Below are 23730 nucleotides of genomic sequence, written 5' to 3'. Positions count from 1 at the left end.
GTCATTCAGGCCTCAGGAACTGCACATGTCAAAACTGAATTAAGGAGTCCAGGAATGTGTTTTTCGTTGATGCAAACTTGCTGCAATAGACCACACCTGCTTCTCGGCGCAGGCATATGGGAAAGAGAAAGGCACAGCTTGTTTTGGTGGCGGTGGAGGGGCTGGTAATAGTAGAAGAATGTCCTTCCTCTGATTACCAGGAGTGGGGAGGTGTCCTGGTGCCCTGCCATTGCCCAAGGACAGTGGGGTAAGCCTTCCCATGGCTGCTTGCCCTTCCCCATCAGAACTTCCGGCAAATGGCTTGTTCCGACAAGTACACACTCTCTGAATGGAACAGCTTCTCTTTTGTCCAAAGCCTGCCTTTGAATTTCAAATGTATAAAGCATCTTATGCAGAGGGTAAAAAGGGGGGGAGGGGGAACCAGGAAGAAGACACTGCCTGTCATTTGGACACTTAAGTGCTCAGCCCCTGCCCAATGAGTAATTTGCTCCTTTTGCGCCCAGACGACGTCATGCGTTTTGACTCCCAGCCTTGGTAGCATTCACAGCTTCGTTTGTCCAGAAAGGTCAAAGTCGCATTCACTTGGATCTTCTTCCTTTAAGACCCCCAGCCCCCCAGCCCCTCCTGTTAAGAGGACATGGCAATTTAACAGCGTGCGCCTGGAGCACAGTCAGACCCTACCCAGAGACTGACTTCATCACTAGCCCAACAAGCAGAGCTCGGGAGGAGTGTGGCCTCCACGCCAAAAATTTGCATGACTCACTGAAGGGCTGGATTTGGTTTTCGGGGATGTACTAGGTGCCAGGCCCTGTGCTCTTCTCTTGCCTCCTCTCTGTTCCTCTCTCTGGAGTGCTGCTGATGGGAAGAGCCTTCACTGCCTCATCACAGGGAGTGGGAGGGGACAGCTCAGCTGTGCTCTGTGCTGAGCATTGGACTGAATGCTTTACCTGATTACCTCTTGTATTCCCCATGGTCCCCGGGTGGATTGGGTGCTGTCGTTGCCTTGTAGTGTGTCCTGGACTGTAGGCCCCTGGCAGGTGGGCTCCAAGTCTGCCCTCTCTCATTATAGCGCCTGCACCACATTATGCAGAGGTGGAAACTTAATGAATGGGGCTGACATGGTAGAGCCTAACACCCATTTGTGAACCCTATACCTTCTCTAGGAATCCTGTTCAAAGTTAGTCATAGGTTTTAAAGGATTTTTTTGGGGGGAGGTGCATGGTCCGGGAAATCAAACCTGGGTCTCCCGCTTGGCAGACAAGAATTCTACCACTGGGCTACTCTTGCACTGCCCCCGTCACAGGTTTTAAAAGCCCACAGGCTTGTGCTATCCGTTTTGGATACAACCTAGATACCAAGGCTTTTGTAAGTCTCCACTTGGTCAAATGAACAGACTGATCCCTTGGTTCCTGGAAATATTGGATATGTTTGTTTCTTCTTGTCTCTTGATCTTTCAAGCTTGAAATTTCTCAGGACATCAAAGTCTTCATAATGCCCTCAAATATCTGCCTCAAAGGCATTTTCAGTTGGCCCTGTACAGGGGGATGTGCTTTTCCTTCAGGAAATTAAAGTTTATGTTTCGGTTCTTGAGTTTGGTGGTATTTGTAAGAATAGGACCCAAAGCCAGAGGTTCTCTTTATCAGATGAGCAGCAATTTTTTATTTTGTTTTCATGGATTTTAATGATTATACATTGGGATAGCCAAAGTCTGCATGGTGTTTGATGTTCAATGGCTTTATCGTAGTGGTTTATCATCTCAGTTTTGATGATTCTCAGTAAAAGAATTGTTGTTGCCAGACCTGAGAGGACTTTTCTCCCCCATGGCATTTGGTGTGTAACTGATGCATGTACATAGCAAATGGAGAGAGATAACAAGATTACACTTAGAATTAGTTTATCTTTCTACAATTCTCTTACCTGATCATGTTGGCAGCAACCTAATTACCTAGGTAACTTGCATTAAGCCCAGTCTTCATAAAGGAGATCAAAGCACACTCCTCAACTTGTTCCCCCTTGTCCCAATATGCCAAGTCATCTCCGCCCTCTTCAGAAGCCAAGAATGAGCTGCTCCTTCCTCCTCAAGGCCACCAGGGCTACACCCATCCCTGGCCTCACATCCCTCGAGGTTCACCCCACCTCTTCCCCGTGTTCCAAAAGCACTCTCGACTCTCTCACATCCCAAGGAAATTGATTCTGTGACTCTGCAGCTTCCCTACACTCTCCAACTTCACTTCCTTACCCACCACTGAAAATGCTCTCACCAAGTTTACTCATCTCCATCCTCTTTTTTGTTTGCTCTACAAGATTTTCCATCTCTCACATTTCCAGTTCCTTTTGGACACCTCCACATGAGTCCTACAGAGATCTCAAGTTCCACATGGCTAGGAATGAACTCACCTTCTTCCTTTATAAGTCTGCTTATTGTTCAGAGTTTCTCATATCAGTTGAGGGTGTTGTGATGTACCCTAATCCCAAGACAGAAATTCTGGGAGTCATACTTCACTCTTCCTCTCCTTCACATTCTGTCACTGACTACCTGGAATTTATCGTCTCCCAGGTCACTCCTCTCTTCTTCAACTCAGCAATCCCAGTCCAGGCTCACAGTTGTCCTGTTTGGACTCTAATCTGCTGATTCAGTTAGTCCCCTTGCTTCGCTCTCATCGCCTTTAAAACTCTCTTCACCCAGTGATAAGAGTGATTTGTTTAAAGTGCAAATCTGACTGTGCTCTCCTCTACTTAAATGCTTCCATGACTCCTGAGCAGATATGGGTCACATCCGAGCTCTCAGCTGCCATGCAAGACTGACCTCATGACCTGGTCCCCATTTGTGTCTCTGGTCTTGAGTAGAAAGGTCACTAGGTGATCTAGCAACATTGAGCATTTTGTATTTCCCCAACGTCAGTATGCTGGTAGATATGGTTCCTTGATAGATATGGCTCCTTTTCCCATATCTTTCCTATGTGCCTGACAAACTCTTGTACATCCCTCAAAACTCTCATCTGATGTTACCACACCTATAAAGCTTTCCCCAGTTCCCTTTTGAAGACAGATTCACTCATACTCCTGTGAACTGTGTGTAGACTTCTCTCATTTTTCTATTATTCTATTGTCACTATTTGTTTTCCTTCTCCTCTACTGGACTATAAACATCCTGAGGGTAGGAACTATTTTTGTTTCACCCAGTTCCTAGCACAGTGCATAGCACATAGTAGACCTTCAATAAATGTGTTTGAATTACTTTTGAGGTGAGACTTCAAATACTATACATAAGTACAAAGAAGCAAAAGTCTTTGCTGGTTCTTCTGGGCCTTTTCAGAGTTCAAATATCTTGTTGACAACTAATACCGGGCAAAGATAAAATTCTGAGAGGGACCCAGGAGCTGTAGTAGAGTTCTCCCCTTTTTTAGAACATTTGACTGTCCTGGTATTTCCTTTTTTCATCAGAAAACCTGAGCTGGGAGGTTTAGCTCTGTCATTTAGTAACAACCTCTCTGAGCTTCAGTTTGCTAAAGGAAATGGGGCCCCACTAGGATGATGGGACTGAGAGCGTTCTACGAGCCGACAGAGCAGAGCAGAGTTTTCCCGGGCCTGCCAGCACATGCGTTCTCTCTCAACTACATCACAAGGGTGACACCCCCGTGCATGTGATGTGTGCCCCTGTGGATGTGCCTGCAGCTGTCCATAAAGGCCAGCCCTGCTGTCCAGATGCAGTTTCAGTTGAAAACGGTCGAGAGCATTGGCAACTGCATTTCTTTATTGGAGCGATGGCTGGGGAAGGCAGAGCATTGTTTTGGGGATGTTAATCTTAGGGTATGTGATGGAGCCACGTGCTTAGGTTGCAGCACGCTGCATTTTGGCCTAGTGCATTTGTTGGCAGAAGCCACCATGCTTTGGTGGCTTTTCTGTCCTGTGGAGGCTGGGTGGGGTTGGGGGTGGGAGTGGTGCTTTGGGTCAGACCTGTCTCCCTTCGGTGGTGCTCCAGGCGGGTGGAGGGCTCCCAGCATCACATATTGGAAGCCCAGTCATGGCCCTTAGCCACAGCCCAAGCCGACAGAGGGTAACAGCAGCCTGAGAGCTGGGACTGGAGCAGCATTTGAAGGAAATACATGCCCACAAGGGGACTTAGGCTGCCCACTGCTGTTACCCCAGACACCGCCCTTTTTTGGGGAGGGGCAGTCCTGAGTAACACCTGAGAGCGCTTTAACCTGAAGGACATTTGTGTAGTCATTGCCTACACCTCCTGAGTCCTCAATTTTTTTTTCCCTTTGGGAAGATCCCTCTAAACTGGTGAGACAATGTGTTGTTTGTTTCATGCCAAATTCCTCTGCAGATGCTGAACTCTGTTTTGCATATTCAGGTGGTTCAAAGGTAGTAGTCACCGGCCTCTGTTGACAGTTCTCACCTCCTATTGCTTTCACAGGCGGGCCTTTTCTCCCCAGCCCGGCTTTATCTAAGAGGTTGACTTTGCTCCCCTACCATCTATATCTACCTTTACCCACTCACCCCTGCCCCAGAGGAAACCTGAGTATCTCCTAAGCCAGGCATCCTGTGAACCCAGGGTATGAAAATATTACTGGGGCATTTTCCTCCCCTCCATGGCTTGTAAGAACAAACCACTGGGCGGTGAGCTAACTGCCCCAAAAGAAATAGAAACAGAGGCCTAGGAGGCGTTGGTATAGTAGTAATAGACAGAGTTGCCCAGGCCCTTTCATTCAAATAATGTAAGGGCACTTAGTGTATCCTCAATAAATATGAAATATTTATCAAACAAACAGAAAAACAAAAATAAAAAGATCAACAAAAACACAAAATATTTATAGACTTATTATCAAAGAATCTTCTAGAACAGGTGCTCACTAGACGGGAAACTCTTGGTGCCATTATTATAATCCAAAGCAACTAAAGATAATCTACACATACTAAGGCAAAAATAATAATATTACGTGTTTTTTGGGTTATAAAGGGGGCTCAAGGAAAGATTTTTGTAGATCAGCCCCCATACGCAAACGGTGCTTTCTTCTTAAGCCCTGTTTGTATTGTCCAGTGAAATAGGAACACTGGAATCAAGGTGAAGAGCAGAGTGGGAACCTATCCCAGGTGCATCTCTCACAATACACCCACCCAGGGTAAACTCACGTTGCATATCAATGTATGGATTACAGACTTTTCCTGTTCTCAGAACAAGGAGGTGCCCTATTACATACACAGGCAAACAAACAGCCGCAAGCTTTCAAATCCTGTGCAATGTGAGAGTATGGGGCTCAGGTCTTCGGTGCCCCTGAGGCCAGTCCTATATAGTGATTTTCATCTTCTGTTCCTCCGTGCAAGTGATTCCGTTTCAAGGACTCGCCCTGCACATTCACAAAAGTGTCTGGCCTCCAGTCTGAGACGTTGTGCTGGCTTTTGCACGAGCCAGCAAGATTTTGAAATGGCGTTTGGAGCTCGTCATTTGAAAAAGCCTGGGACTTGGAGGGGAAGAAAGGTGGCTTTGATGGTTATTGACATGCTCACAGGTATGGATGGAACTCTTCAAACAGGCCAAATTAAATCCTGGGGCCTTGAGCTTGGAGTCTCAAGCGGCTCCAGTGAGGAGCAGGTGGGGAGGCTGAGAGAGTATCAGATGTGCGAAGTACAGGTGAACAGGTAATCGGATCGCTGCAGGTGCCCCGAGCTGGGCCAAGTCACCGTGGGTGATTAGTCAAGGGAATCTCAGCGTGGGTGGGGGTGGGGAGGCAGTCGCCAAGGCCCTGTCCCTCTTGCCTGTAAGCAGTTGGGGCCTACAGGTTCACCCAGGCCTGTCACTGCAGGATCGACACTTGCGGGTTTGCGTCCATGAAAGTTGATGCAAATCCGTGCAATTTCTTCTGCAGCAATGATTAACCTATGGGTACCTTGCTGGAGCAGGTAGTTTCAGGAGAATGGGGCACTGGAGATGGTGGAGGGAGATGAGCATTTTTCAGCTTTTGCAGTGATTTGCGTGGCGTTTCAGTGTATGTTCGGTTCTAGCTCGTTACCATAAAAAGCCTCATATATTAAATTGCTAGGCAGGGGAACTTGACTTTGTTTAAGTGAAGGGGCTAGGATGCTAGCCTGCTTTGGGGGAAGCTGGGTAGATGGAGAGGGGTCAGGCCAGGTGCCCCAGTTTTGTGTTCTTGGGTTCCTGCTCCCTCAGGTGAGGGCGTGGTCTTACTGTTTCTAGAGTCCCCTGTATTTGTCAGGGTTCTCTAGAAAAACAGAACCATCAGAGGAGACCTGTAAATATGAGATTTATAAAATTTCCTCATGCAACTGTGGGGATGCAAGCATTCTAAGTCCGTAGTGCAGGCTGTGAGACTGGCCACTCTGATGAAGTTCCTTGATGGACTCTACAGGAGCGGGTGGCTGGAGAAGCAGTAAAAATTCTCTCTTCTCCCTTAGAAATCTTCACTGATTGGATTCTGTCATTGTGGAAGATACCTCCTTAGTTGATCGGAGATGTAGTCAGCCACAGCTGCAATCAATTGACTGATGGTTTAACAAACCAGCCTTCTGGTTTATCAACCAGCCACAAAATGTCCTTGCAGCAATGGTCAGACCATGCTTGTCTAATCAGACAACTGGGCACCATCACCTGGCCAAGTTGACACCTGCATCCAGCTGGCACACCTGCCCAGCCCAACAGCATCTGATTCCATTTGCTCTCATGAGTCAGAGGCCTACCTGGGGATGTTGGGAAGCATCTAGCCCATCTGAGCTATACCTGTCAGCTGAGACCTGCTCTTCATTTCATGTCACTTAGAGAACAGGACAGCCTCCTCTGGGCTCCTTGGCTTGCAGGTTGTGCTGCCATGATCACAGTTGCTCCATAGGGTGGGGTTGTTTTTGGAAGTCGGCTCGGCCCAGTGAGCAGGCCATCTATTTTGATCATTTTGTACCCAGAATTGAGAACAGGAGTTGACATGTAGATGCTCAGGACCCAAGAACCGTTTGTGAAAGAAGGAGGAAAGAATAGAATGAAGAAGTCTCTCTCCAAATCTTTGCCTATATCTAAGAGGATTATATCTAAGAACGCTACCTGCCTTCAGCGCAAGTCAATTCTTCTGTAGCTTAGTCTTAGGCATTTAAGCACGTGAACATACCTTTAATTGGTTCTTAACACCCCTAAGAGTATCAATGAGAGAAATTGTGACCACTGGCTACATTTCATTGAAAAGGCCGCACAGGCACAGGGCAGCGAGGGTGCATCTCCCGTGACCTGTGGTACTGAGGCTGGGAGGGCTTGGTTTGTCCACATGCTGGGCATGGGGTGGGGCGGTGGGCCTCGGTGCACCTGTGTGCTCTCCTCCCTGGAGGGGTCAGTTAGGCCAGTCCCAGGGCTCCTGCTTGGATGAGGGGCCTGGAGACCACCAATCAAGCTTCTAGAAATCTAGAATTGACATTGATTCCTAGAATGACCAGTTTGCATGTTTTACATTTTTCAAAGGAGGCTCATCTCATTAGGGGTTCTTTGCATGTAAGGGTGATGAAAATGAATCAGGGGACCTGAAAATGCAATGCCGAATGTAATTATCACTACCTTGAAGTTGAATTTTCATAAGAGAAGAATATTGAAGTAGTTCTTTAAAAATTTGAACTCAAATTTGTCTCCATTTTAGGGGGGTGGGGTGGATGCCCTTTTTTCCCCCTTCCTTTTAATAAGCATTCTTTTTCAGACCTGAGAATATTGAGATCCCCAAGGATATGTCAGTGGCTCCTTAAAGATCTTCACACCCATTCTGAGACACCCAGCACTAAGAGTTAAATGTGATTCCTTCAGGATCCCTTTAAAGCTCAGTGGGGAACACAAAAAAATGCTGGCTTCCAGCACCAAGGGGCAGTTCCTGATTATGAGAGGGTCATCCAGATAATCCATGATAAACTTTCATTTAATTAACAAGATGAAAGCAATCTCATGAAGAACTTGTAGATACCTGAGCACATGTTGGTGGACCCCAGATTGAGAAACAGCAGCTTTGGTTAAGTGCTTTGACTTTGGTGTCCAGGAAATCAGGGTTGCATTATTGCTGTCTCTGTCTCATAAGCTGTGTGACTGTGGACAAATTACTTAACCTTATCAGGCTGCAATGTCCTTACAAGTAAAATCAGGATTATAATAGCAAATACCTCAAGGGTTTGTTGTGTGGGTTAAATCAGAATGATCTGAAGTGCTTAAATAATGCCTAGTATCTGGGAAGCACCCAATAGGTGTAGCTTATTTTATTTTTGAGAAAAAAAAAAAAGCGCGGAGAAAGGGAGATGAGATGGGTAGCACTGAATAAGCCTAGAACCTTAGAGCTGAAGAGGCCCTTAGAGATCATGTATAGACAGGGGTCAGGGGCCACAGGAGGCTGAGGATCTGCCTCAGGGTCCACGGCGAGCTGGCAGAGGAGCTGGAACTAACCCCCAGATCTCCTGGTTCTTCCCAGGTGGCAAGAAGGGAACCTCATGTCTCCGCTTCCGGCTGACTCTTCGTAAGGGGAGCTCACCTTGTCTGGGATTCTGTTTGAAATGCATTTTACTAAAGGTGCATCAGACCCTTGATATTCAAGAGGGGGAGATATACTGATGCTGTTGTGACTCTCTGAATTCAAGATTACCTTTGTAACATGTAACCGCCTCAAATAATGTAGGAAAAACAAGATATTAAACCACTGGTTTGAACTTCATGGTCTTGGAATACAGGACTGTGATGGGGTACTTTCTGGGTCAACTTGGCCAGGCTGTGCTGGCCAGTAGTGTGATCCAACACTGGCCTAGATGTTGCTGTGAAACTATTTTGTAAATATGACTAACTTCTAGTTGACTTGAGATAAAAAAGATTTACCCTTGATAATGTGAGTGGACTTCATTCAATCAGTTGAAGGCCTTAAGAGCAGAAACAGGTTTCCCAGAGAAGTTCTCCCCAAGACTGCAGTGTCAACTCTTGCCAAGTTTCCAGACAGATTTTGGACTAGCCAGACCCAACAATTGCATGAGCCAATTCCTTAAAACAAGTCTCCTAATATCTATGCTTGTCTACTAGATGTCTATGTCTGTCTGTCTATCTTTCTATCATCTAATTTCTCTATGCATCTGTATCCTATTGGTTCCCTGGAGAGCTCTGTCTGAAATGCAGGAATAAGCAAACCCCAAATCCCAGTGGTTTAAAATAATGAAGGTTTATCTCGGCACCCATCTAGTGCGGGTCAGTTGTGGGCACTGTTCATGGTAGGAACCCAGGTGAAGCCTTCACCTTGACAGGTGCTTCCATGATGGCAGAGGCAGGAATGGAGGGAAGGTGATAAAATTTGCACAGGCTCTTAACACTTCCACCTGGAAGTGATGCCCATTGCTTCAGTTCCCACTTCATTGGCCAAAGCAAGCATCATGGCCACCCCTAATTATGAAGAGGGCTGGAAGTGTGAGCCCATCTTGTATCCAACAGAAGATCAGAAAAGGAGAGAAGAGGACTATTGAATTTTTAGAAACAGCTTTTTTGAGCTATAATTGACATACCATCAAATGCACACATTTTAAGTGTACAACTTGATGTCTGACGTATGAGTAAACCATCTCCATCATCCAGATAAGGAGTGTGTCCATCAACACCAATTTTTCTGGTGCCCTGTGGCCATTCTCCTCCCCTCCACTCTTCAACCTTCCAATCCTGGGGCAACCACTGATCTGCTTTCTGTTGTCATATAGATTAATTTGCAATAAGTGGAATAACTCAGAGTGTGCCCTCTTTTGGCTTGGCTTCTTTCACTCACGTTGTTATTTTGTAATTCATTCATGTAGAAGAGGAATATATGTGATAACAACTAATATCTATCACAAAAGGCGTCAGACTTGTAAGAATTTTATTCCTCCAACAAGATAAGTTTATTATAAAAATAGCTTCATAATATTTAAAGAAATATTTATCAAGTACCTGCAACATGCCAGAAATTTTCCTTGGGGGTGGGGGATACCACAGGAACCAAAGTGGCATTTCCTTCTTGAAAGTAGCTAAATGTCTGGATCGACTGTTCAATGAAGGCAAAGCTCACATCCTAGAGTAGATATGCAGTCGGGAACAGACTTTCCCCTTAATCATTTTTTTCCAGGGAAGCAGATTTAATGTATATGTGTAATGTCTATATGTGGAAATGTGTGTGTATGTAGGGGATGAGGGGGGCATTTTGCACTGTGGAAGCATCTGGCTTCTGCATCTCTGTGGCATAAATCACAGACATTCTCTGTTATTCTCGAAGCAGTTGGGGGATGGAATTGGATAAGATGAGAAATCTCACGTCCCCGGTTCTGTTTCCTGCCTTGCAATGCTTCGAAGGCCTCCCCAGCTATTCTGGCTTGGAGCCTGGCTTTCAAGAGGCCACTTGCAGGAAGTGGGAAGGGTGGCGGGAGCTGGTTTCATGTCCCTCCGAGCCCCTTAAAAAAAAATCTCTGAGTGCATTAGAAACTATTGCAGTGTGCTACTTGTAGCAGTTGCCATGACACTGAAGAACGGTGGCAAAGCACAAATTAAGAAGGAGGATTCTGAAGACTTGGCTTAAAACCCAGAAAGGATAGAAAGCCAGAGGCTTTATTCTTCCCTTGAACTGCGGTGCAGATGTTTTGCCAGGAGCTCAGCTCTTCTGCTGTTCCTTGCCTCCCCCAGAGCCGCCGCCTTCCATGGTGGGGGGTTCACGTAACCCTATTCTCCTGAGGACCCTCCATAGACGTGTCTCGGTTTGGTGACAGGAGCAGTAGGAATACAAATCATCATTCTGAGGTCAAAGAATTTCGTCTAACTTACACCAAACATTCATTGTGTCTGCCTTGTGTCAGACACTGTGCAACATGCTTTAACATTCGTTTTTCCATTTAATTCTTGTGACAATTATGTGAGATAGGAATTCCCATCTCTATTTAAGAGATAAAGAAACCGAGGCTCGGTGGGTGGAAAAGCATGCAACTGGGGGCAGGGGGCAGAGATGGACTTAGAGCATCCATCCTTTGATGTCAAGTGTAGTAAGTATATATCACCTGGTACATTACTGGAATTTAGGCAGGCACTTGAAAATGTGAGTTCACTTCCTTTTTCCTTTAAAATCTGCATTTGAACAGTCTCTCATGCCCTTGATGGAGTGCCCTGCTCTTAGAGAAGCTGGGAAAGGTGGCTCCATTGGGAGCCTGAAGTAGGATTACAGAGAGAACTGTCAGATTTAGCAAATAAGTATACAAGATGCCCAGTTAAATTTGAATTGAATTTTAGCTAAACAATGAATACTTTCTTTTTGGCATAAGTATGTCCCATGTAACATTTGGGGCATACTTATACTGAAAATTATTTATCGTGTATCTGAAATTCAAATGTAATGGGGTGTCCTATATTTTGTCTGGCAACACTATTTGGTCTAATACTGAAGGAGGCTCTATTTGTAGAGACTGGAGCTGCTTACAGCTTTGTTCATTAGCTCTGCAAGGTATCCAAAGCTCTTTCTAAAATCAGCCTCACCCTGTATGTTTGAGGTTATATTCTGGCAACTTGGGCAGTATCCAACCAGCCATGTTTTGTCTGGCTGTGTGATGTTAAAATTGTTAAAAAATTTACAAATTAAAAAAAAATAGGTGCTTTCACATACAAATCTAAATTTCTGACATTATTTAACAAAAGATCAAGATCTATCACATTGAACAGGTAAACCAACATGTGATTGTTATCTGCGCTAAATACTAGCATTCCTTATAGGTGGGGCATGTATTTTATAGTTTTCCCCCATATTCTTTGCTCTCTATGGTTACATCCAGCCCATTTGCCTCACATCTATTACTTGTCCATCCTCTGTAGCCATTTGAGTTTTCAATTCCTGATCTACAAGGAGATTCTTTTTCCTGCAACATAGCAAAAATAGCAAGAGTCTTCAATCAGCCCTTCCCCCACCAACTTCTATCCATTTCATCATGCCTCCCTCCCTGCCCCTGCCCCAAGACATGGATGCAACCAGGACAGCCTTCTTCCCAAGCCCATGCAAAGGTTGGTGATTATCACCATAGTGGTGCTACTCCTCTCCCCAAGGAATGCCAGCCTGGCCCTTGAATGCTGATCCGCATGCATGCCTTCCTTCAATGCTGTCTCCAAGGAGTCCACCCTGACCAGCCCTCTGATGCATATGCAGAATCACGTTGCCATTTAGTTGAATTTCTTCACTGTGCACAGTAAGAAATGGAGATTGTGATTCTCAAGGGTTGCATACAACTAAACCTATGTAAAACTGTGATTAAAACCGAGGGAGCAGATTTTTTTTTCACCTAACCATATGCCTTTTCATGAAGATTCAGCCTCACTGCACTTCACTTTTCCAATGCATGGTAAGCACCATGTGCTTAATGAGTTCTCTCTGATTGATTGATTGATTACTAAAACACTCAGCTCTCCTGGCAAAGCAGTTCTCACTCTGTTTAACAAATTTTCTTTATGCACTGCAGTCTCTTGAGCTTAGATTAGGGGGAGCCCACTGTAATCTTCAGATCATTTAGCAATGCCTTGGGCCCATTTGACATGAAATAAGGATCTAAGAAACGCACCCTCTGTTGGCATTCAGGAAAGGTGGGGGGTGGGATTTAAAAAAAAAGCAGGACCCTCTACCAGGTTCTGTGCTAGAAAATTTCAAGTTTATTTTCTAATCTAAACCTGGGATAGGCAAACTACTGCGGTCAGGCTAAACCTGGCTAGTTGCCTGTTTTGACCAATAAAGTTTTATTGGAACACAACCAACGTATTATGGCTGCTTTCATGCTACAACAGTACAGCTGAGTAGTTTCAACAGAATTGTATGACTGACTAAACCCACAGTATCTATTATCTGGCCCTTTACAGAACAAGTTTTATGACCACTGACCTAAAGCATTCAGTAGCCCTCAAGGATGGATGCTGTTATCTCCATTTGACAGAGGGAGAACTGATACTCAGAGAGGTTGTGTTTGTTGCCCAAGCTTATTCACTCAAGTGAGGTAAGGGTGGAACTCAGCTATTGAACTCCAAAACTCATTGCCATTTGATCAAATGCCTATAGGGTAAAGTCCAAACTCCTTGACTAGCATGGATCTAACCACTTTTCCAGCTTCCACTCTCCCCTGTGTCCTACAGACTAGCAACTTTGAACTCCTCGGTGTTTTCCTTACCTGTGTAAATGAAGCCCCTGAAGAGTCATCTAAAATATTACTGCCTCTGTGGAGCTGTCTCTGACTTTGTCGAATACTGTTAATAACGATAGCCAACCTTACTATTTTCTTTGAGTCATGGATGAGGCCAACTCCTTTGCCCTATGTTATATTTAATCCTTATGACAAGCCTCTGTGGTAGTCACTAATACAAACATTCCTTGTTTGCTTGTGCTTTGCTTGATTGTGCTTCACAGAGATTGCATTTTTTTTTTTTTCACAAACTGAAGGTTTTTTGGTAGCCTTGCATTGACCAAGTCTACTGGCACCATTTTCCCAATATTATATGCTCACTGTGCATCTCTTTGTCACATTCTGGTAATTTCAAACTTTTTCATCATTATTATATCTGTTTTGGTGATCTGTGATCTTTGAGGTAACTATCGTTATTACTTTGGGGTGCCACAAACCATGCCCATATAAGATGGCAAATTAGTCAATAAATGTGTACATTCTAACTGCTGCACCAGTCAGCCTTTCCCCATCTCCCTCCCTCTCCTCAGCCTTCCTATTCCCTGTTTTTTTTTTTACGTGGGCAGGCACCGGGAAGTGAACCCGGGTCCTCTGGCATGGCAGATGAACATTCTTGCCTTCTTGCCTGCTGAGCCACCGTGGCCCGTCCTCCCTGTTTTTTTGAGATGGAATCTACCTCTGGTGGAGATGTAGTGAACATTGTTGAAATGACAACAAAGGATTTAGAATATTTTATCAACTTAGTTGATAAAGCAGTGGCAGGGTTTGAGAGGAATGATTTCAATTTTGAAAGAAGTTCTGTGGATAATAGGCTATCAAACAGCATCACACGCTAAGAGAAATCTTTCTTGAAAGGAAGAGTCAATTGATGCAGCAAACTTCATTATTGTCTTATTTAAAGAAATTGACACAGCCACCCAGCTGCCAGCAGACAATACCCTGATCCGTCAGCAGCCAGCAACATGGAAGCAAGACCCTCCATCAGCAGAAAGATTACGACTCACTGAAGTCTCACATGATGGTTAGCATTTTTTAGTCATAAAGTATTTTTAAATTAAGGTAAGTACATTGCTTTTTTTTCCTTTCCATCTATCTAATATATATATTTAAATTTAACATTTGTTCCCCCTAGTATTTATTTATTTTCAGTCAATATGTTTCACTCATCTGTCCATACCATAGATAAAAAGAGTATCAGACACAAGGTTTTCACAATCACAAAGTCACATTGTGAAAGCTTTATCATTATACAATCATCTTCAAGAAACATGGCTACTGGAACACAACTCTACAGTTTCAGGCACTTCCCTCTACCTTAATATACCTTAATCTGTAAAGGGGATATCTATATAATGCATAAGAATAACCTCCAGAATAACCTCTTGACTCTGTTTGGAATCTCTCAGCCATTGACACTTTATTCTGTCTCATTTCGCTCTTCCCCCTTTTGGTTGAGAAGGTTTTCTCAATCCCTTGATGCTGAGTCCCAGCTTTTAGGATTTCTGTCCCATGTTGCCAGGAAGGTCCACACCCCTGGGAGTCATGTCCCATGTAGAGAGGGGGAAGGTGGTGAGTTTGTTTGTTGTGTTGGCTGAGAGAGAGGCCATATCTGACCAACAGAAGACTTCTCTGGGGGTTACTCTTAGGCCTAATTTTAAGTAGGCTTAGCCTATCCTTTGCAGGATTAAGTTTCACATGAACAAACCCCAAGACTGAGGGCTCAGCCTATTGCTTTGGTTGTCCCCACTGCTTGTGAGAATATCAGGAATTCTCCACTTGGGGAAGTTAAATTTTCCCCCTTTCTTACCATTCCTCCAAGAGGACTTTGCAAAGACTTTTTCATCCAATGTTCAAATCACTCTGAGATTTATCAGGGCATCCCTCTGGGATTTATTGGGGCATCCCTCTGGACAAACCTACAAAATCTCATGCCCTATTCAAGGTTCCATAAATACATTTTTTTTTATGCATAATGCTATTGCACACGTAATAGACTATAGTATAGTGTAAACATAACTTTTACATGCACTAGGAAACCAGAAGATTCGTGTGACTTGCTTTATTGCTATATTTGCTTTACTGGAGTAGTCTTGACCTGAACCTGTGATAGCTCCAAGGTATCCCTGTGTTCTCATTTTCAAGGGGCATAAACAGGTTTAGAGAGTTTAAATAAGTTGGTCCAGGTCCCAGAGGTAGTAATGTTTGAATCCTGAATTTGGTCCAGGTCTGTCTGATACCAGTATCTGAACCGTTACCACTAAGCTTTAGTGTAGCATCTCTTTTCTTCTCCCACTGCTCCTCCTACACATCTGGCTGTATAGCATTTGCTCAGCCTGGTGTGACTGGTGTGTCTCTTGGGACCAGGAGCTCCTGGGGGCAGGGAGCACATCCCATCATGATTGTAGCTCCATGTAAAGTTCAGAGCCTGGTAGGTGGAAATGACTCAATAAATGTTTGCTGAGAGAAAACAGCACTTTCGATTTTACCGTAAGAACCCTAAAACCTCATCTTGTAGTTCTAACAATATTATTTCAAAAGCTTTTCAGCATTTTTGGGGAATGAAATCTCCCCAAATTCCTTTTCGTGGGTGCCACCATTTCTCTGCATCTGTGTTAGTTGTATGCACTTGACAGCCTGAGCCCATTCACAGCTCAGCACTAAGATTTTACTTTGGTCACTTGGTATGAGTTCCTTCGTTAGCATTTCAACCAAGTGCTTATGTTTCATCCATGATTGAGTAGAAGTTTGTAGCTATGAATAAAAAAATTGATTAAAATAGCGAAATATCTCTCTGTCTCTCTTTTAACATAGTCTGTCTTCCCCCAGAAAAGTCCCCCAATTCAGAGCAGTCTTAGATGTAAACCCACATAATTTTATGGGTTTACTCAGACTGCAGAGAGAGAAACATGTTTAACTACCATTACTAGTTGATTAATAATAATAAAAATTGACTCTATCTACTGTTGGCACAATCCATTGTGAACATTTTCCTTGGCTTCAAGTATGACCCTGAGCTTGGCACACTCAGTAGATAGATATTTCCTTGAATTCAGGCTGTTTCAGAACTTGTGGTTGGTTTAATTCAAGTGAACTTTAGAACTGAAATGATGGAGGTGGGTTCAATTTCCCTTGATGCTATCTCTATATTATAGCCCCCAGTCCCAATCTATTAGTCAAAGGTAATCATGGTGAGAATAGATGTGTCAATGAAAATCCATCAACCTCATTACAGAGCAACTTAGGAAAACCTTGGCTAAGCATCATCTTTATACCCCAAACTCATCAGAATGCTTGGTTACAAAAGACAGAACCCTAACCACAACTGGCTTTTAATCAAAGGGGAATTTATTATCTCATGTAATGAAAAAAGACAAGGGGACTTTTGGCCAGGTTGGTTCCATGGACTCAAATGACATCATTAGGGCTCCTCTCTCACCATCTCTTGTCTCTGCTCTCCTCTGGGCTTGCTTTACTCCCTGGCAGATTTATCCCATGAGGCAGAAGACATGGCCACCATCGGTTCTAGGCCTACACCATTTATCCAGTTAGTTATTCAAAACAAGGATCATTGCCAGCAAAAGTCCCACTCAACCTACTTGTCCCTAGATCACTGGCTGTGGTGGGGGGTGGGGTGGGGACGCTGATGGGCCAGCCTGTGTCATTCACGTGCTCTCCTTTGTGGTGGCAAGGGACTCAGGTGTTTTACAGCCCGCGTGCCACACGCCCTACCCCCCCCCCCCCCCCCCAACCAGGTGCAGAAGAATACTTCCTGGGAGGAAAAGATTTGGGGCTGATAGAAAGTAACAATTGCTAGCTCTCCTGGCTTCCAAATCCCATTTCTTTCTGCTGTGACCTTGGGCCTCAGGAACGCTAATTCTTTCAGCTCCACTTTTTCTTTCCCAGTATTAGTGTTGGCCTACAGAGCCTACTTTCCATTTCCATCTTCTTTAGGAGATTACTGGGAGGATAAGCTGCAAAGTATCTAGAAAATGCTTTGGGACACCCAAGATCAAAACCACAATAAAAATGTCTTTTTTTTTTTTCCTTAAATCCCAAAAGAGAATCTCTCTGTGTTGGTGGCAGGGAGGAGAGAGGGCAGTGTGAGTTCAACTCAGTCTTTTTGTTGGAAGCATTTTATAAATTAGTTTCCGAGGCTGTGATCAGATGCCAAAGAAAATATTTACTGCTATAAATATTAATATGAAAACAATGCACTCACACATAAACCACACAGTGCTTATTCTGATTGTAAAGGGCTCAGTTTAGGTTTATGTATGGTAGTTCCAAAAGTGTTTTTTCCCCATTCTTTCAACTAGTGAGGACATCTTTTCTCCCCTACCTTTATTGGACCCAAGATGGGAGGGAGACTGACTTTCCTCCTTCAGCAGAGGCCTCCCGGAGAAGACATCCTGCTGGTTAAATGAGGCCTTACATGTAAAGCAACAAGCCAAGGACTCTGTTCAAATTTAGTACCCCACTAATGCTCATCTCCTTTCTTCTTCCAAAGGATCAGGATTTACTCTTATCTTGAGAAAAGTCTGATCCTGTTCCAGGTATCAGGTATTCCTCTTCCAGGATATGGCATCATTATCATTGATTGACAATTGTCACAGGATCATTACCTGATTTTCGAGGAGTTACTTCAGAAAATGACTGTTTTCAGTGTCATTATCTGTCGATGAAAGATATGATTGACCATCTATCCATCTACTCATCTGTCCATCCATCTATCGAACCCGCTATTCATTCATCCATCCACCTATCAATTCATCCTTTCTGTCCATCCATCTATCCACCCATTCATGTGTCTATTCTCCATTCTAGCCTTTTCTATATTAAATACTTGCTGCTCTAGGCACACACTCCTACTGTGTCATGAAGAGACTGGGTTCTTCACTCTTGGTAGGGACTCATCTCTCAGCTTCTGTATGGAAGGTCCACTTTAATCCACTCTCTGACTCCTCTGCCATGCGAAATACCTTTTACTTTCTGATGCTTATGGTGGGAGCATTAGAGGAGCTTCTAGTTCAACTGAGAAACCTTTACCGTGTCTGTTTTTTTCTTAAAAAAGCAGTTTTTATTGTGAAATATAACATATATACCAAAAGCAATAAATTTCAAAGTACATTTTAGCAAGCAATTATAGAACAGATTTCAGAATTTGGATTGGGCTGTAGGCCCACAATTTTAGGTTTTTCCTCTAGCTGTTCTAAGATATTAGTGATTAATGAGTCAGCAGTCATACTCATTTGTTAAGTCCTATCTTCTCTGTTATAATGCCTCCCTCTCCCAATATTTAGGGGTATTAGGCTATGTCCATTCTAACTTTTTCATATTGGAAGGGGCTGTCAATAATAAGGGATGGGGGATAGAACTAGTTGATATTCTGGATAGGCTGGGCCCTCTGAGTTTCAGGACTTATCTGGCCTAGGAACCATCTGGAGTTTGTAGGTTTCTGGAAAGCAATCTTAGTGTATCAAACTTTTGTAGAATCTCAGATAGAGCCCTAGGTGTTCTTTAGTGTCGGCAGGAGTGATGTTTGTTGGGGTTTGTGAAACCATCCTTAGCCTCTCTCTTACAAAGACGCTTTTGAGGGCACTTATTATCCAGATACTCTAGGGTAATCTTCTCATCTGAAATTTCTTAACTTCATCACATCTGCAAAAAAATTAAGGTTGACAGGAATGGGTTTGGTTGGGGTTTGGCAAACCATGATAATTACAATATCCAGCTGAAGCTTGCATATGAGTAGTCTTCAGAATAGCCTCTCTACTCCATTTGAACTCTCTTAGCTAGTGATACCTTATTTTGTTACATTTCTTTCCCCCTTTTTTGGTCAGGTAGGTATTGTTGATTCCACTGTGCCAGGGCCAGGTTCATCTCTGGGAATCATGCCCCATGTTGCCAGGAAGACTTTCGCCCCTGGACATCATGTCCCACGTAGGAGGGGTGGGGTAATGATTTCATTGCCAAATTGGGCTTAGAGAGAGAGGCCACATCTAAGCCACAAAAGAGGTTTTCTGGAGTTAACTCTTAGGCATAACTATAGGTAGGCTTAGCTTCTCTGCTACAGAAATAAGCTTTACAAGAGCAAGTCTCAAGATCAAGGGCTTGGCTTATTGACTTGGGAATCCCTAATGCTTGAGACAGTATCAGGAGTTTTCCCAGTGGTAAAGTCTAGTAGTTCCATATTTTCTCTCCCTTCCTCAAGGGACTTTGCCAATGCTTTAAAATTATCTGCTCAACATGCTCTGGGCTGTATCTGGTCATTACATTAAGCTGTACAGAATTACAAGCCCTTGTTCCCTATTCTGGGCTCCATGTGCTTGGGTTGTTTAAATGAGCTAACCAGACAGGTTCAGTTAGATTATGTATTATAGAAAATTTAGGTTTTGGAAAAAATAAACCTTTCTTCCTTTGGTCTCATATGTAAGTTCTAAAATACAGACAATGACATCCTTACCCCTGTATTCTGATTTACCTTAGTTGCAACCCACTTGGCTTCATTCTTATCTCTAATTGGAGCCTGATCTCTTTGTGTTTCTTTAATGATTGTTATATGTAGCAATGCTGACTTTCAGAGCTGCAGAACTCCAACTCTAAGTCTTAGGTGTCACACAGGTACCTGAAGCTCCAGGGATATACCAGGTTATACATATATAGCACAGTATCTCAAAATGAAATAACGTTTACAGACCCAGATCAAATGTGACCACTGTAAGAGCTTACAATTTAGACCCCAATTTTCTTATAATTATTTTCTAAAAGAGTCCATATAATATTTGTTCTTTAGTTTCTGGCTTTTTTTTTTCCTTCATTTCTTTTATGGTGAAATATAACATATATACAAAAAAGCAATATTTTCCAAGTTAAAATTATATATTTTAACAAGTAGTTATTGAACAAATTTTAAAGTTTGATATGGGTTACAGTTCCATGATTTCTCATTTTTTCTTCTAAAAAGTTGCTGGAAACCAACAGAAATATCAATATATTGATTCAGCAGTCATACTCATTTGTTAGACCTGACCTTCTCTGTATAACTCCACCATCGCTTTTGATCTTTCTCCCACTCATTAGGGGTATTTGGGCTGTTCCCGTTCTAACTTTGTCATTTTGGAAAGGCTGTTGATAATATGGGATGGGGAATGGAATTAGTTCATGTTCTGGAGAGGCTGGCCCCTCTGCATTTCAGGACTTATCTGGTCCAGGGACCCATCGGGAGGTTGTAGGTTTCTGGAAACTTACCCTAGTGCATGGACCCTTTGTAGAATCTAATTAATGCTCTAGGTGTTCTTTAGGATTGTCAGGAATAGTTTTGGTTGGGGTTTGGCAAGTTATGATAGGTAGCAATGTCTAACGGAAGCATGCATAAGAGTGACCTCCAGAGTAGCCTCTTGACTCTATATGAACTCTTTCAGCCACTGATACTTTATTTGCTACACTTCTTTTCCCTCTTTTGGCCAGGGTGGGATTGTTGATCCCACGGTGCCAGGGCCAGACTCATCCCTTGGAGTCATCACCCATGTTGCCAGGGAGACTTTCATCCCTGGATGTCATGTCCCATGTAGCGGGGAGGGCAATGGTTTTACTTGCAGAGTTGGGCTTAGAGAGAGGCCACAGCTAAGCAACAAAAAAGGTCCTCCAGAGGTGACTCTTAGGCACACCTATAAGTAGGCTAAGCTTCTTCACTACATACCTAAGCTTCGCAGAGCAAGTCTTCCAAATCAGGGGCTTGGCCTACTGATTTGGGTGTCCCTAATGTTTAACACAGTATCAGGGATTTCCCTGGTGGTGAAGTTTAATAGTTCCATGTTTCTTCTCCCATCCCTCAAGGGACTTTGCCAATACTTTTTGATTATCTGATTAATATACTGTGGGATGTATCCAGGCATTACATTAAGGTATACAGGATTAAAGGCCCTCATTCTTATTCTGAGCTCCCTGTGTTGGTTGTTTAAATGATGTATCCTTTCCAGCTTATTTTGCACCACATAATGTCCCCAAACTTCATTCACCTTGTTGCATACCTCACAACTTTGTCCCTTTCTTTAGCCACACAATATTCCTTCATATGTATACACCACAGTTTGCCATTCGACTTCTCAGTCAGTGCATCCTTCAGCCATTGGGCATCATGGATAATGTTATTGGGTCAGTTTTATGTGATGGATGCCGCTTTGGGTGCTCGGATTTAGACAGGGCACGGGCCCCAACTTAAGCTGCTCACAGTCTGGTGGGAAGTGACATATCACCTGCTGCAGCTGAGCGTGAGTAGTGAGGGGATAAGAGGCAGCTAGATCTCAGAAGAGAAGGACCACCAGCTTTGGAGGTGGAGAGGGGCAGGGAGGGCATCCTGGAAGAGGTGAGCCTGGGGAGGAGGGGAGGGGGAAGGGTGGGCCAGTAGCAACTTAACCTCAAGCATTTGTCCAGAGCTTGGTACAGCTCTCAGAATACTATTCTGTGTCTAGAGCAAGCAATGAGGCGAGGAGGATTCAAACAGGCCCTCCGATGCCCCCTCCGGCTATCTGCCTGCTTTGCTGCTCTCAGAATTCAAAAGAATGAACTACCTTTGTGGCACCACATGGCAGGTTCACATGTCCCTATTTGGAGTATTTTATAAACCACATAGAGATACAGCACTGCACTGCAGCTGTCTCCCCAACCCCTATATCCCGCCATCTCACATTCCTTCCTTTATCCCCAAATCAGTGGTTTAGTCAGGGAAGAACGTCATATCCTAGGACTAAAAAAAGAAAGGGATGAAATATCCCATTCTCTTCTGTGGCCTCACATTTTAATGCATGTTCAAAACAACAATTATCTAAGGACCAAGTCTGAGCGACGCTTTGGGAAAGGTGCACATTTATCGACCGGCAGCCCAGCCAGCGCATGTCAAATCCCGCAAGGATTTGGGGAAAAGAACCAGCTCTGTGCCACAGGACCCCCTTAGCTGGACTTTCCCTACCAGAGCTTAGAACCGGATGCAGCAAGGAACCAGAGGAGCCAAGGTAAAGTCAGGGTCTGGGGCCCTGGGTCTGGGCAGCTCCCCTGACACTTAGCGAGGCACCCGCCCTGGAAACCCCCACAGAGGAGACAGGAAGCCTGTGCTCTCATTCTGGTTTGCTGCTGCTCTGCCGTGAGACCAGAGGCCAGGCAGGGTCATGCTGGGCTGCAGGATACCTGCTCTGTCTCACTCACAGGGTGCTGTGAGGATGAAATAGCAAAATGCGCTCCGATGTGCTTCGAGCAGTGTAGGACAGCCGCCTCGGTGCTGCTGTAGGATGGGAGGGGGCCCTGACCTGGCTGTGAGTGGTTCCCAGCTGTTGCTTCAGCCTCATCTCTAGCATTTCTTTGGGGGTGGGGTGGGCGTGGGGGTGTTCCCCCTGGTTTGGAGGTGGGGGGTACAAATAACTAGTTCTTGTTCAGGATTCCTGGTGATCACAAGGGTTATGAATTATGGATGCGGCAGCAAGTGTTTTTAATCTTCCATGAAAGTAAAGCAGTGTGTTTTCTATTCTAGAGGGGTGGGAGGGTGAGAGATGGGGTGGTTGGGGGATGGGGTCGGGGGAGGGTGCGAGCAGCTGCTCTGAGATGGCTGATGTGAGCTGACGTAAGTGCCAGCCAGCCCAGGCCAAGGGCTCCACTCAGGGAGCCTGAAAGTGATATCGAAAACACATTTGCATTTTTCCTTTCATGGGAACTCAGCAACTCTCAGTTCTACTGAGATGTTTGCACCAGCGTTTTTGCCACTAGTCTCTTGGGCAAGGCTGACTTGCGAGGTGATCAAAATGCAACCGTGAACTCGGTCTCATAGGGTGCCTTTTAACATTTATTCATGGTATTCATGCCCCTGCCCTCCCCCCTCCCCAGGCATGGATGAAAACACTGGCGGGCTCTGACTTTTCTGCTCCTCTTTGGAAATAGATAGTCCAATCGTCACTTTAAATGGAAAACATGGTCACAATTTGGAATTTGAATGTTCGGGACCAGATAGTAATCAAAATTCCAAACTGTAACATCCCTCTGTCCGCCCTTCCACCAGCTTAGGCCTCTTTAGGGCTGAAAATCTGCACAAAAAAGGAGGATGAGGTTGGTGTCTCCATTTTGCTGCCTCGGGACTCCTCCTCTCCACCCCACTCCTCTCCCAGGCTGAGGGCAGGTGGCCTTCTGGTGGCTGCCTGCATGCCCTCCGCGGTTGCCTGGGTCCAGTGTCTGACCCTGTGGTTGGTCCCTTGGCCTCCTCTTCTGCCCATGGCAGGTCTCCCTCTGCCCCCCTCGGCGCAAAGGTACATGTGACGATGTTTGGGTCCCACCCGGATAATTCCAGATTATCGCCCCATTTCAAGATCCTTGATTTAATCACATTAAGCATCAGCAAAGACACTTTTTCTAAACAAGACAACATTTACAGGTCCCAGGTATTAGGGCCTAATATTTTGGGGGACATCATTCAGCCCGCTGCTGCCTGACTCGGCATCTCCTGGTTGGCAAAGCAGTTCTGGTCTTCTACGCCCTCAACTAGAGGGAGGCATATTCGAAGCTCTCTGAGGAGCT

At 44.5% G+C, this 23730-nt stretch overlaps 1 long non-coding RNA gene across 1 annotated transcript in view; it reads left to right on the top strand.

Moving 5' to 3' along the window:
- The window catches only part of LOC143690773 (uncharacterized), a 115475-nt gene that overhangs the window by 10988 nt on the left and 80757 nt on the right, over nt 1–23730 (top strand). Inside the window, exons 2-3 of the long non-coding RNA XR_013179179.1 lie at nt 12857–12990; nt 14075–14232. This is a non-coding gene — a long non-coding RNA (uncharacterized LOC143690773). The remainder of the gene's footprint in view (nt 1–12856; nt 12991–14074; nt 14233–23730) is intronic.

The sequence above is a fragment of the Tamandua tetradactyla genome, chromosome 7 (genome assembly GCF_023851605.1).
Source record: "Tamandua tetradactyla isolate mTamTet1 chromosome 7, mTamTet1.pri, whole genome shotgun sequence".
Classification (NCBI taxonomy): domain Eukaryota; kingdom Metazoa; phylum Chordata; class Mammalia; order Pilosa; family Myrmecophagidae; genus Tamandua; species Tamandua tetradactyla.
The sequence above is the reverse complement of the archived record's forward strand: the minus strand, read 5'-3'. Positions and strand labels throughout refer to the sequence as shown.